Consider the following 13,435-nt stretch of genomic DNA (forward strand, 5'->3'; position numbering starts at 1 on the left):
AAAGGGCTTCACCTGGGCCAACTCATCCAGCACGAAGTGGAGGTGGTGCCTAGCACCCACGCTACTTTTAACCCTAACAGAATGTGTTAATTTCTTACAAAAGTAGGAGAAAAACGAGTACCATCCCATCTGGATTATATTTGTCTTCAAACCAACACAGTCATAACATTTAATATATGGAGGAAGAGCCCACAAAGGCCGATGTGCCCAGGGTCCCTGACAACCGGTGTACTGCAACCCTGGGCCTAACCAGCGGGCTCCAGGCTTCAGGAGCTGGTCTAGGGCCTGGAGCCAGCCTCCCTTCCAGGAGAGGAGACTAAACCCACTGAGTCTGGGTCTCACCCTACAGGCTGGAAGGAATCCCGACACAAATTCCCTGACCCCAACCAGCCGGAGGGTAGAGGCCCGGGGAGGTTTTGTTTTGGAGTAAGGAGAGGAGCGCTGAGTGTTAATACTCTTGTGTTAAAAACCTTTTATCGGCCGGGCATGGTGGCTCACGCCTGTTATCATAGCACTTTAAGAGGCCAAGGCAGGTGGATCACTTGAGGTCAGGAGTTCGAGACCAGCCTGGCTAACATGGTGAAACCCCATCTCTACTGAAAATACAAAAATTAGCCAGGTGTGATGGTGTACGCCTGTAATCCCAGCTACTCAGGAGGCTGAGGCAGGAGAATTGCTTGAACCTGGGAGGAGGAGGTTGCAGTGAGCCGAGATCACGCCACTGCGCTCCAGCCTGGGCGATAGAGTGAGACTCAGTCTCAGAAAAAAATAAATAAAATAAGAGTAAAGCCCAGGAAACTCTTGTCTCCTGCCCCTCCCATTCATTTCCTGCTAATAACTCCTCCTGGGACTCTCTTCATGCTGGGCTCTTCTCACCCTGCTTCAGAGAAGACTTGTGGGGAGAAGGGGTCAGAGGTGAGTCCACCTGCCCAGGATCACCTAGCAGCTGTGAGTCATGGTCTCCCGAAAAGGGAGACCTTTGTTCACCATTTCCTTTTGATCTCCTGGCAGCCCCTGGCTCTCCTGGCCTGGGTTACGAGAGCCCAAACAGTGAATCACTGAGGAGTTACCTTCTAAACAACTGAAAATTAGCGTCGATTCCCTAGGAGGTTTGGCCCACAGCCATTCCTGTGGTGGCATAAGGGGTGTTTCCCAGGAAGGGCCAGGTTTCTGAGACGATCCTTTTTGTGACCCATTTTGAATCCTGGCCTGGCTAGGACAGGGCTCCTCCAAGTCCCTGCAGGTCTATACCTGTAGCAGAAAAGTAAAGACTGTAGGGCCAGAGCCAAGCAGAAAAAGCCAGGCAAGCTTCCAGGCGGAGGTGCTCTCAGTTGAAGTTTGAAGCTGGAGTGTTGGTAGGACTTGTTCTTGGAGGACAGTTCAGACATTTGGGGAAAGGTAATTGATTTTGTGGTCTCCACCCATTGGCACAATGCGGTAGAAAGCATCAGCAAGACCAGGGCTTGAGTGATGGCTTCTGCACTTAGGGGCTGTGTGATCTTGGCCAGTCTCATCACTTCTCTGAGCCAAGCTTTATCATCCATAAAATAGAGATAACTAGACTGTCCTCTCAAGGTTGTAGACCAGAAGAAATGGAAATGAAATGTGTAAAGCTGTTGCAGGAGGCCTTGCCCGGGAGCCATAAATATTGGGTCCCTCCTTTTCTCCTTTCCGTGGCCACAGAGGAAGCAGATGCCCCAGGAGCTCAAGGCACTTACTCCCACTGGGGTATAGCATGTGGCCCGGCCAGGGCTCCCAGCACTTTGATGGGATTACTGTCCCTACTTGACAGGTTTTAACTTTCATGATGGAGGGTTGTTAGGGTGGAGGTGAGTGGAGGAAACAGGGCCCAGCCTCTCAGTGATATCTTTTTTTCTTAGTATAAACTTCTCCCTTTTAGTTTAGAAGCCACCACCATCATCATCATCATCACCATCATTGTCATCACCATCAATATTACCATCATCATCACCATTGCCATCGCGATCACCATCCTCATCACCATCAATATCATTAAAATGGTTTTTATCTGTGTCCCTACCCAAATCTCACGTTGAAATGTAATCCCCAATGCTGGAGGTGGGGCCTGATGGGAGGTGATTGGATCATGGGGACAGTTTCTAATGGTTTAGTACAATTCCCTTAGTGCTGTTTTCTAATGATTTAATACCATTCCCCTAGCAGCTGTGAGTCATGGTCTCATGAAAAGGGAGACCTTTGTTCACCATTTCCTTTTGATCTCCTGGCAGCCCCTGGCTCTCCTGGCCTGGGTTACGAGAGCCAAAACAATGAATCACTGAGGAGTTACCTTCTAAACAACTGAAAATTAGTGTCAATTTTCACCACCTGTAGAGTACCTGAAGTCTGGTGGTGACAAAGAAATGAGAAAAGACAGGTTAAGAGTTCATAAAGGTGGGAGCCAGGGGGCCAGTTGCAAAATGGAGGCTGCAAAAGGCTCAGAGCTCTAGTCTCCACACTATTTATTGAGTACAGTTACTTAGATCTAAGAAGCAGATGTTCAGGGCAAAACAGTGAAAGGGTGGCAGTGCATCATAGGCATAATTTATAGCAATAGTGGTTTAAATGAATCTACTTTGTGCTCAAACAGTATATCTTTAACTTATCAGAGTAGCTAGTGGGAGTGGGCTTAACTAGGAGCCGGCATATCTGGCCACATTCCAGTGCTTCAAAGGAGTGTCTTTCTCCTTGAACACAGTGTTTACAGATAAGAGAGCAGGTCTCGCTCTGAGCATGGGAACATGATGGCAATTAGGAGGCTTTCCTCCTCAGAGGCCTCTAGTGGCTTTCCACAACTTATTGTCCTATATTTTTATGGCCAGTTTATACAGGTACCCCACAAGCCCTTTTCCCAACATGCCCCCCTTTTTTCTTTTTTAAAACCACCATTGCTATTATGGCTTATTCGTGGTGTGTGGTTTTTTTTTCAGAGGCATCTTTCGCATCTGTAGACTAAAAGCAAACAGTATAAACAGATACACATTAAAGCACAATTTGCAATAGTTGATCCTCCAATGGTCTTAAATCATTTAAGAGGGTTTACGTTTGAAAGTCTATCAGCAGCTCCAGTGAGAGTGTTAGTCCTAGGCAGGAGAGTTAAATGAGCCTGAGATGCTTTGAAAACCTGTTCCTTAAATTTGGCTATATTTAATGTTAAATTTTTATTCTTTCCTTCCAGATGATGTCTAACTTTTTTCTAATGATTTTGAGTAGCATTATACGAATGGGGAGTTATGCAGAAATCAGAAGTATTCCAATTACATTGCATTTGCAATCGATGCTCTAAGCTCATTATATGATCTCCTATCTAAATAACAGTCTAAGATAATTTGTTTGGTTTGCCAATTGTTGGTCTATCCAGGTCTGAGAATTCTACAATTTTGAGGAATTCTTTTGTCAATTATTTACATATTTTACAATTTGAACAGAGGAGTGTAAAGCAATTCTAGCAGCCACAGCAGTAGGTGTGACTGCAATAAGGCCTATAATGACTGCTCTAAGGGTAAAAATAATTTTTTTTCTTCTGGTAAACACACTTTTTAACATTTCTGTGATGATATGAATGGAAGGAGAGGCTTCCTAAGGTCTATTGAGGGAAACCGGTATCCAAACTCCTTCTCTAGCCTTCACCAGCAACACGGATGTTTTTACATCAAATGTGGAATCAATACAGGTAAAAAGGCGACAGTTTTGACAAGTAATAGTTTGAGAATTAGGTTGAATATCAATATTTCCGACCATCAACATAAAAGGAGGCTTGACACAACTTTGAATGGGCACCATTCGGTTGGAAGAAAACTGATACACAAATTGAAGTCTCTCACTTTTTTTTTAAGATAATATTTTTCTTCCTAAACCTGAATATGAGATTGGGCCATTAACTTCCATAATTTGGGATATTCAGGGCCCATTATTGGATTAAACGTTTTAGGATGTGGGCCGGCTGCACCAAAATTGGTCCAAGTTATGCGAAACTGGGCACATTTTTTAGTGGAAATAGTGTCATCTTTTTGATTGTATAGTTTCTCTTTTAGTCCTGTCTTGCATCTATTATTCTCATTGGTACAATTAACTGCAAAGGTCCCCTTAGGGGACCAATCAATGACAATTCCATAGAAATTATTTTGTAGTACCACAGCGTGATCAGAGATGCAATTTTTCCAAATCAATATTTCTAAATTCTTTGACCATTGTTGAGGTTGTTGACACCTCTCTTTTCTGGGCTTGAACTGTTTTAATTGAACCGAACTTTGTGAATGATCTGGGCTCCATCCAGAAAATAAATGATAGGATACCGATCTTTGATTATGACCTGGAATTTTAACTAGCCAATGTTGTCAGTAGGCTTTTAAGCAACCGATAGCCAGCCCTATGCAAAGAGGGGGGAACTGATAACGCATGGACACATTTATTAACATTCCTTCCTCCTCTGGGTGAGAGGGCCCACGAGTGTCTGTAGGCTCAGGCATCCAAACACTATCATTAATATAAACCTCAGCTGGGGATTCCAACTATGTGACAGGCCTAATTAAAGGCGGAAATGGGACATAGGCCTAATAGGTATAATTTTGGTCTGCTGTAGCCACAGGGAGACTTACCGCCATAGTAATTACTGCAATTATAGCCACCATCAGGTTACTTGCAGTTAGTGGTTTTTGTTGTGCTTTTCGGTTTTTCCTGCAAGCTGAGTCAGCCTCTTGATCTGTCCTCAAGTCGGTGGGCTTGATTGATGGGTTTTGTTGGTCTTCATCCGGTCGGCTGAAACGTTCATTCGAACCATCAGGCATGCTGGGAGGTGGAGATCTTGGTTCCAAAATCCTTTTCTCTTTTTTGGAATTTTGCTAATGGTAGAGTTTAAGATGTCTTGTAGGTACCTAAACTGGAAGCTGGTTTTCTCCTGAGGAAATACAAGCAAACCCTCTTCCCCATGTTATAACTCTCCCTCTTTCGTAGGACTTTGTTTTAAAGTCCTTCCACCACACGGGTTTTCCCTCATGAACATTTACCTTCTGTCCTGTTAAATGCTGTTCAGCTGCTGTAGTCATGTGATTCTGGGAGATGGTCAAAAAATTTAAGGTAACAAGAGCCAATTGTAATTGCATATGAGGGGTGGAATTTTCTCTATCTCCCTCTATTTTCTGTTTATGTAATTGCATTTTTAAGGTTCGATTGGCTCGCTCAACAATTGCTTGCCCTTGAGAATTATAGGGGATACTCGTACTGTGTTCCATGCTCTATTGCTTTAAAAATGGAAAGATTTACTAAAGTAGCCTGGTCCACTGTTTGTTTTTAATTTTTGTTGAATTTCTACAACAGCAAAACAGGAAAGCAAGTGTCTTTTTATATGTGCTGCAGTCTTGCTGGTTTGGCAAGTAGCCCATATAAAATGAGAATATGTATCTATGATCACATGGACATAAGAAAGTTTGCCAAATGCAGCAACATGGGTGACATCCATTTGTCAGATCATGTTAGGTGTCAACCCTCGAGGGTTAACACCAGTTTCTTTTTTTTTTTTTTATTATACTTTAGGGTTTTAGGGTACATGTGCACAATGTGCAGGTTTGTTACATATGTATCCATGTGCCGTGTTGGTTTGCTGCACCCATTAACTTGTCATTTAGCATTAGGTATATCTCCTAATGCTGTCCCTCCCCCCTCCCCCCACCCCACAACAGTCCCCGGAGTGTGATGTTCACCTTCCTGTGTCCATGAGTTCTCATTGTTCAATTCCCACCTATGAGTGAGAACATGCGGTGTTTGGTTTTTTGTCCTTGCGATAGTTTACTGAGAATGATGTTTTCCAGTTTCATCCATGTCCCTACAAAGGACACGAACTCATCATTTTTTATGGCTGCATAGTATTCCATGGTGTATATGTGCCACATTTTCTTAATCCAGTCTATCGTTGTTGGACATTTGGGTTGGTTCCAACTCTTTGCTATTGTGAATAGTGCCGCAATAAACATACGTGTGCATGTGTCTTTATAGCAGCATGATTTATAGTCCTTTGGGTATATACCCAGTAATGGGATGGCTGGGTCAAATGGTATTTCTAGTTCGAGATCCCTGAGGAATCGCCACACTGACTTCCACAATGGTTGAACTAGTTTACAGTCCCACCAACAGTGTAAAAGTGTTCCTATTTCTCCACATCCTCTCCAGCACCTGTTGTTTCCTGATTTTTTAATGATGGCCATTCTAACTGGTGTGAGATGGTATCTCACTGTGGTTTTGATTTGCATTTCTCTGATGGCCAGTGATGATGAGCATTTCTTCATGTGTTTTCTGGCTGCATAAATGTCTTCTTTTGAGAAGTGTCTGTTCATGTCCTCTGCCCACTTTTTGATGGGGTTGTTTGTTTTTTTCTTGTAAATTTGTTTGAGTTCATTATAGATTCTGGATATTAGCCCTTTGTCAGATGAGTAGGTTGCAAAAATTTTCTCCCATTCTGTAGGTTGCCTGTTCATTCTGATGATAGTTTCTTTTGCTGTGCAGAAACACCAGTTTCTTGATGGGATAGTTGCAGTACCTGGCACTGAGGACAATGTTGTACAATGTCTTTGGCCTGTTTCCACATAATTTGATATTTGTTTTTAAGTCCTGCTGCGTTAAGGTGTGTTAATGAGTGGAAACTTTGGACATCAGTAAGTATGGGGGAAACCAACAAGTCAGCTTGCTCATTAGCCTCAGTCAAGCATCCTGGGAGATTGGTATGTGCTCAGATATGAGTTATATAGAAAGGAAAATCCTGAGTATGCACAGTTGTTTGTAAAGAGTTGAACAATTGATAAAGCTGTTCATCAATAATATATTTAATGAAGGCAGTTTCAATATGGTGAGTAGCTTGCACAACATAAGCTGAGTCTGAAAGAATGTTAACTGGCTGATTAAAATCTTTTAATACTGTAGTCACTGCCTGTAATTCAGCTCTTTGGGCTGAGGAAAAGTTATTGTGTGTTTTTGTTGTTTTGACCCTTCTTACATTGTTTTTTAGTGTGTCCCATTTGTCCACAATTTTAACAGGACCCTGAGAACTTGTGGGTGTTATTTCCAACTTTTAAACCTGCCATTGCCTGGCCTAGGAGGTTAGCTTTGTATACATGTCCTCTGATGCCATCACAGGCTTTAATATATTGACTTAATACCCTGTCTTTTGGTGCTTTTCTTTTGACAGGTCTAATGGCCGCCTGGCACTCAGAATTAGCATTCTCAAAGGCCAATAGTTGGACAATTGTCTCTCGGGCATGTGCATCCAAGATAGCCTTTTGAGCTGCATCTTGTAGGCAGGCAATGAAGTCCGGGTAAGCTTCGTTAGGACCCTGTCTGACTGAATTAAAGGAGGGATATGTAACACTGGGATCCTGAATCTTGTCCCAGGCCCTCATACACACTGATCTGATTTATGCAATGGCTTCATCATTCATCACTATCTGTTGTTCTATTGTACCCCAGGCTTGTCCTATTCCAAGCAATTGATCAGAGGTAATGTTAACAGGAGGCTGAGATCTAGCATTTCTACGCGCCTGATCAGTGGCTTCATCTGTCCACCAAGTCTTAAATTGTAAAAATTGAGAAGGGGATAAGGTAGACCAAGCTAATGTCTCCCAATCATAGGGGCACAGACATTTGTCATAAGCCACAGCCTGTAATAAGTTCTGAACATAAGGTGAGTTAGGTCCATACTGCCCTATTGCTTGTTTTAATCTTTTAATCTTTTAAAAGGAAAAGGTCCCTAGTGAGCGTGAGCGTGCCCCCCAGCCTGCTGAGGCAGCATTATAGTCACCAGAAGCTACCAAGTCTCCATGTCCCCACTTTCTCGTGACTGACGAATGGAAGCCTGTATGGCCCCTTCTCCATAGTGAACTGCAGGATGAGCCTGAATTTCCCCCTCTCCATAATGAACTGCTGGTCAGGCAATAATGGGCATGGCGAGCTGAGTCTTGGGCTCCCTCCCCCTACACTCACTTGGCTGAGGAGGAGGTGGCCATTCCAGACATTCCTCTGAAGGAGCCACAGGCTGAACAATTTTCTGAGTAGGTTTAGGGAGACTGGGGGGATTGGGAGAAATCATCTCTGGACCCTCCTTTTTGTTAGTACTTGGTAGAGGTGGTTCAGAGTCCTGATCATTAAACTCCTCTCTCTCCTCCTCTGACTCAGCCTCATCATCTGTCTGAAAAGGCTCTGGTGCTGCACACACCAATGACCAAACTGACCAAACAGGCAAAGGATTTCCTTTCCCTTTCTATGTGCTCCTTTAAGGTCCTTTCCAACTCTTTCCCAATCTTTAATTCCAAAGTTCCCTGTTCTGGGAACCAAGGGCAAAATTGTTCCACAGCATGAAACAAATCCATAAGATTTTCCATATCAACTTTTACCCCACCATGCTTCAAGAGCTGCTGTAGCAAGCTCAAATACATGGCGTGCTTACTTTCAGTTTGTCCCATTTGTGTCCCTAGCTTTCTCCGAGTGCCCCGCTTACCTGCAGAGCTTAAAACTTTTTTGTCCTTGGGAGTCCTTTGTCTGTTGGTCCTCTTTTTCACACACTTGAGTGTTCCTTCACTAGATTCTTTCAGGCCCCACGTTGGGCACCAGAATGTTGGGGACCAGCCTCAACACCACCCGTAGGGTACCCAAAGTCCGGTGGCGACAAAGGAATGAGAAAAGACAGGTTAAGAGTTCATAAAGGTGGGAGCCAGGGGACTAGTTGCAAAATGGAGGCTGCAAAAGGCTCAGAGCTCTGGTCTCCACACTAGTTATTGAGTACAGTTACTTAGATCTAAGAAGCAGATGTTCAGGGCGAAACAGTGAAAGGGTGGCAGTGCATCATAGGTGTAATTTATAGCAATAGCGATTTAAATGAATCTCCTTTGTGCTCAGTGTATCTTTAACTTATCGGAGAGTAGCTAGTGGGAGTGGGCTTAACTAGGAGCCTGCACGTCTGTCCACATTCCAGTGCTTCAAAGGAGTGTCTTTCTCCTTGAACACAGTGTTTACAGATGAGAGAGCAGGTCTCCCTCTGAGCATGGGAACATGGTGGCAATTAGGAGGCTTTCCTCCTCAGAGGCCTTGTGCGGCTTTTCACAACTTATTGTCCTATATTTTTATGGCCAGTTTATACAGGCACCCCACAAGCCCTTTTCCCAACAATTTAAGTTTCCTGAGGCCTCCTGAGAAGCAGAAGCCACTATACTTCTTGTACAGCCTACAGAATCTCTTTTCTTTATAAATTACTCAGTTTCAGGTATTCCTTTATAACAATGTGAGAATGGACTAATAAAATCACCACATCATCATCCTCATCACCATTATCATCACCATCAACATCACTGTCATCATCACCATCATCATTATCACCATCAGCATCATTATAGTCACCATCACCATAATTATCACCATCAACATCACCATCATCACCGTCACCATCATCATTATCACCATCAACATCACCATCATCACCGTCACCATCAACATTATCACCATCACCATCATCATCATCATTACCGTTACCATCACCATCATCATCTTCACCATCACCATCACCATTTCACCATCACAATTATCATCATCATAATCACTATCAACATCACCATCACCATCATCACCATCACCATCATCACCATCACCATTATCACCGTCATAATCATCATGAAATTACCATCATACTCACCATTACTATCACTGTCATCACCATCACAATCATTACCACTAACACCACCACCACCATCATCATCATCACCACCACCATCATTATCATTATCCTAACAATAAAAATGGCTGAACAAATGAATCTCATTTGTTAATGCCCTACATGGTGGCACTGTGCTGAGGGCCCTTATCTGCTACATCTCATCACTCAGCCTTGTGTTGCTTCCCTCAGACCTTTAAGGATTTCTAAGCAAAATGGGATAACCTTATTCCTGGAAGAATTAATTGCTTCTTGAGTCAATAAACTATATTGAGGACCTAGTATGTGGTGGGCATCCATCAGAGAGCAAAACCAGGTGTGGTTCCTGCCCTCATGGAGCTTACAGTCCAGTGGGGAGACAGATATTGCTCATTACATACTGAATGGACACTTACAAATAGAGGTAAGTAGCTTGATAGAAAGTTCCTTGGAGTGGGCCAGGTGCAGTGGCTCACGCCTGTAATCCCAGCATTTTGGGAGGCTGAGGTGGGTGGATCACGAGGTCAGGAGTTTGAGACCAGGCTGGCCAATATGGTGAAACCCTGTCTCTACTAAAAATACAAAAATTAGCTGGGTGTGGTGGTGCAGGCCTGTAGTCCCATCTACTTGGGAGGCTGAGGCAGAAGAATCGCTTAAACCCGGGAGGCGGAGGTTGCAGTTAGCCAAGATTGTGCCACTGCGCTCCAGCCTGGGTGACAGAGTGAGACTCTGTCTCAAAAAAAAAAAAAAGTTCCATGGGGCTATGAGAGTGTTTCATGGGGCTGTCTCTTCTGGGCAGGGGGTCAGTAAGGGCTTCTCTGTGGAAGAAATGATTAACCAGGGATCTCAAAAAGTTCCCCAGGTAGAGAAAGAAGTAAAGAGAGTTTAAATGGAGGAACAGCCTGTGCAAAGGCCCTGTGGTCCGAGGGAGATGGCACTCAGGAAAGGCTGAAAGGAAGCTGAGGACCTGGGGCTGGTGGTGGGCGGGCCTGGAAGGACATGATTTGCTGGGAGGCTGACCCTGGGACCTTGACCTCCCATTCCCTCAACAGAAAGGCTTTTGCTTGAGCTGGTGCAGGTGGCCTAGAGCCTGCAGGTGGTGGTGAGGACCAGGGAGTCCCCCAGGAGAAAGGGACACTTTTCTGACAGACCCTGTGCTATTTTCATCCTAGTATTGCTCCCCACAGCAGGGAGCTTCTGTGGGCACCCAAAGGCCTGGGAGGCTTGTCCCTCCAGTAGGAACAGGATTTTCACAGCTGTCATCACATAGCTGGGCTCTCTTGTCTGTGATGGAAAGTAAAGAATGGGAGTCCATGGCGTGGGTTTGTTGTCATCTTTTAACAAGGTCACCAACATCTTTGTTAAGTGGCACAGCTGGGTCTGGTTGGTTTTTTGTCCAAGGAACAATGGAGCACCAGTGAGGGGACCACTCCTTCAGAATCTAAGGAGTCTGAGACACATGGTGGAGGAAAGAATCTCACACAGGGTGGCAAGAGATGAGGCTTCTGGCTTTGTCCCTAGCCTAGGGAGGCACCCCCGGGCCTCTGTTTTCTCACCTGAGAGAAACTGCAGGCACCCACGCAGTTCTAAATCGTGCCATAGCCCTGGCTCTGGTGGGATGTTGGTGGGGGATGCCAGATGGGAAAGAGGCTGGGTTCCAGTAATCTGTTGCTAGTGACAAGCCACTTCCAAACACAGTGGCTTTTTAAAGCAACAGTATTTTTTTTTTTTTTGAGACGGAGTCTCACTCTGTCACCTAGACTGGAGTGCAGTGGCGTGGTCTCGGCTCACTGCAACCTCTGCCTCCTGGGTTCAAGTGATTCTCCTGCCTCAGCCTCCCGAGTAGCTGAGATTACAGGTGTGTGCCAACACGTCCAGGCTAATTTTTTTTTTTTTTGTATTTTTAGTAGAGATGGGGTTTCACTGTGTTGGCCAGGCTGGTCTCAAACTCCTGACCTCAAATGATTCGCCTGCCTCAGCCTCCCTAAGTGCTGGGATTACAGGCATGAGCCACTACACCCAGCCAGCAACAGCAATTCTTGGGGTCAGTTGTATTTCTCACAATTCTTGGGGTCAGTTGTATGGTTCCTTTGTTGGTGTCCCCTGGGCTCTTTCAGATGGCTGTTATCATCTGGATGGCTGGCTTGGCTGGAAGGTCCAAGATGACCCCACTCCCGTGTCTGGTAGCTGGTGCTGGCTGTCAGCTGGGGCACCTCAGTGCCCTTCCTCCACTAGGATAAGGGGTGTGGCCACCCCTTCATGTGGCTTGATGGGCTTCCAAGACAGCAAAGGCAGAAGCTGCTTCACCTCTGGAAGCCCAGGCCCTGGGGCCCACCTGCAGCAGCGCTTTTGCCACATCCATTTGATCAAAGCAAGTTACAATGCCAGTCCAGATGCAAGGGGCCTGAGAAATAGACGCCACCTCTGAAGGTGGGGAGTAACAAAGTCACATTACAAAGAAGCCTACATGCTGGGATGGGAGGCATTTATGGCCATTAAACAATTTATCATAGACTGATGGGAAAAGCACCATTCTCAGGGATAGCTTCAAAATGACTTATACCAGGCATTGGCAAACTTCTTCTGTAAATGACCAGATAATATATATTCTAAGCCTTTATGGGCCATGTGGTCTGTTGCACTGCTCAACTCCGTCCTTGTAGCTCAAGAGCAGCCATAGGCAATAGGCAATCAAAAGGGCATGAGCATGTACCAATAAAACTGTATTTATAATAAAAACAGGTAGTAGGCTTGATTTGGCCCATGGGCCATAGTTTGCCAATCCCTGACTTACACACACATTGATGATTACCCTGGAAACATCTTGAGGGCAGGAACAATGTTTCATAGAGATTATAGAGATTCATGTCCCTGCTTTTAGACATGATAAGTTCCTGGAGCCCAAGATGTTTCAGCTTATTCATTCTTTCAGTAAATATTATTGAGCACTTACTATGTGAGGTGCTATTCTAGGCAAGGGCAAGGAAGACAGACAGTTCACTTGCTTTCTCAGAGCTTGCATTCCACTGGTTGTAAGGAACAGAAAAAAAAAAAAACAGAATGGCTTAACCATTACAGGGAATTTTGGCGCAAGTAACTAAAGAGTCCATAGGTAGATCAGCCTTCAGCTTAGGTTTGGTCAGGTCTCAGGTTCAGTTTCTCTGTGATTTTCCACTTGGTTCTGCTTTCCTCCACATATTGGATTTGTCCCCTTTATTCTGAGTTTTATTTTGCCCACAGTAGTGATATGAGCACCAGCCAGTGGCTTCCTGGGGCTACCTGCTTCCTCATTCTCATTCAAGAGAGAGACCTGTTCCTCCACCATCAGCAAGAGCTCTAATGGGCTCACCTTAGGTCCTTTGCTGACTGACTCAATTCTTGTGCTTGGGAAAATGGAAAGTGGTAGTTGGCTTAGATTTGGATTACCATGGCCAGTGATCCCTGATGGCTTACACTTATCAGAGCCCACTTCCTGGGATTAAGTCTGGGGCCAGTCCCATTTCCTGCTGAAACAATGGGTGAAGGACAGGATATATGTCAGAGAGGCCACCACAGTGAATAGGAGCCATTGCTAAGCAAAAGTCACAATCTATCTTCCTGTCATTCCATAGGAATCAATGCACGAGGGGTCAAAGCAACAAACAGTGAAGTACAGGGGGTTATTAGGTGGCATCAGAGGAGCAGGGCAGTGAGACACGAATGGTCAAAGCGAGAACTGTCTTCTACTTAGAGACCTTGGGTGTATCAGGC

This window comes from Nomascus leucogenys, chromosome 24 (assembly GCF_006542625.1).
Source record: "Nomascus leucogenys isolate Asia chromosome 24, Asia_NLE_v1, whole genome shotgun sequence".
Classification (NCBI taxonomy): domain Eukaryota; kingdom Metazoa; phylum Chordata; class Mammalia; order Primates; family Hylobatidae; genus Nomascus; species Nomascus leucogenys.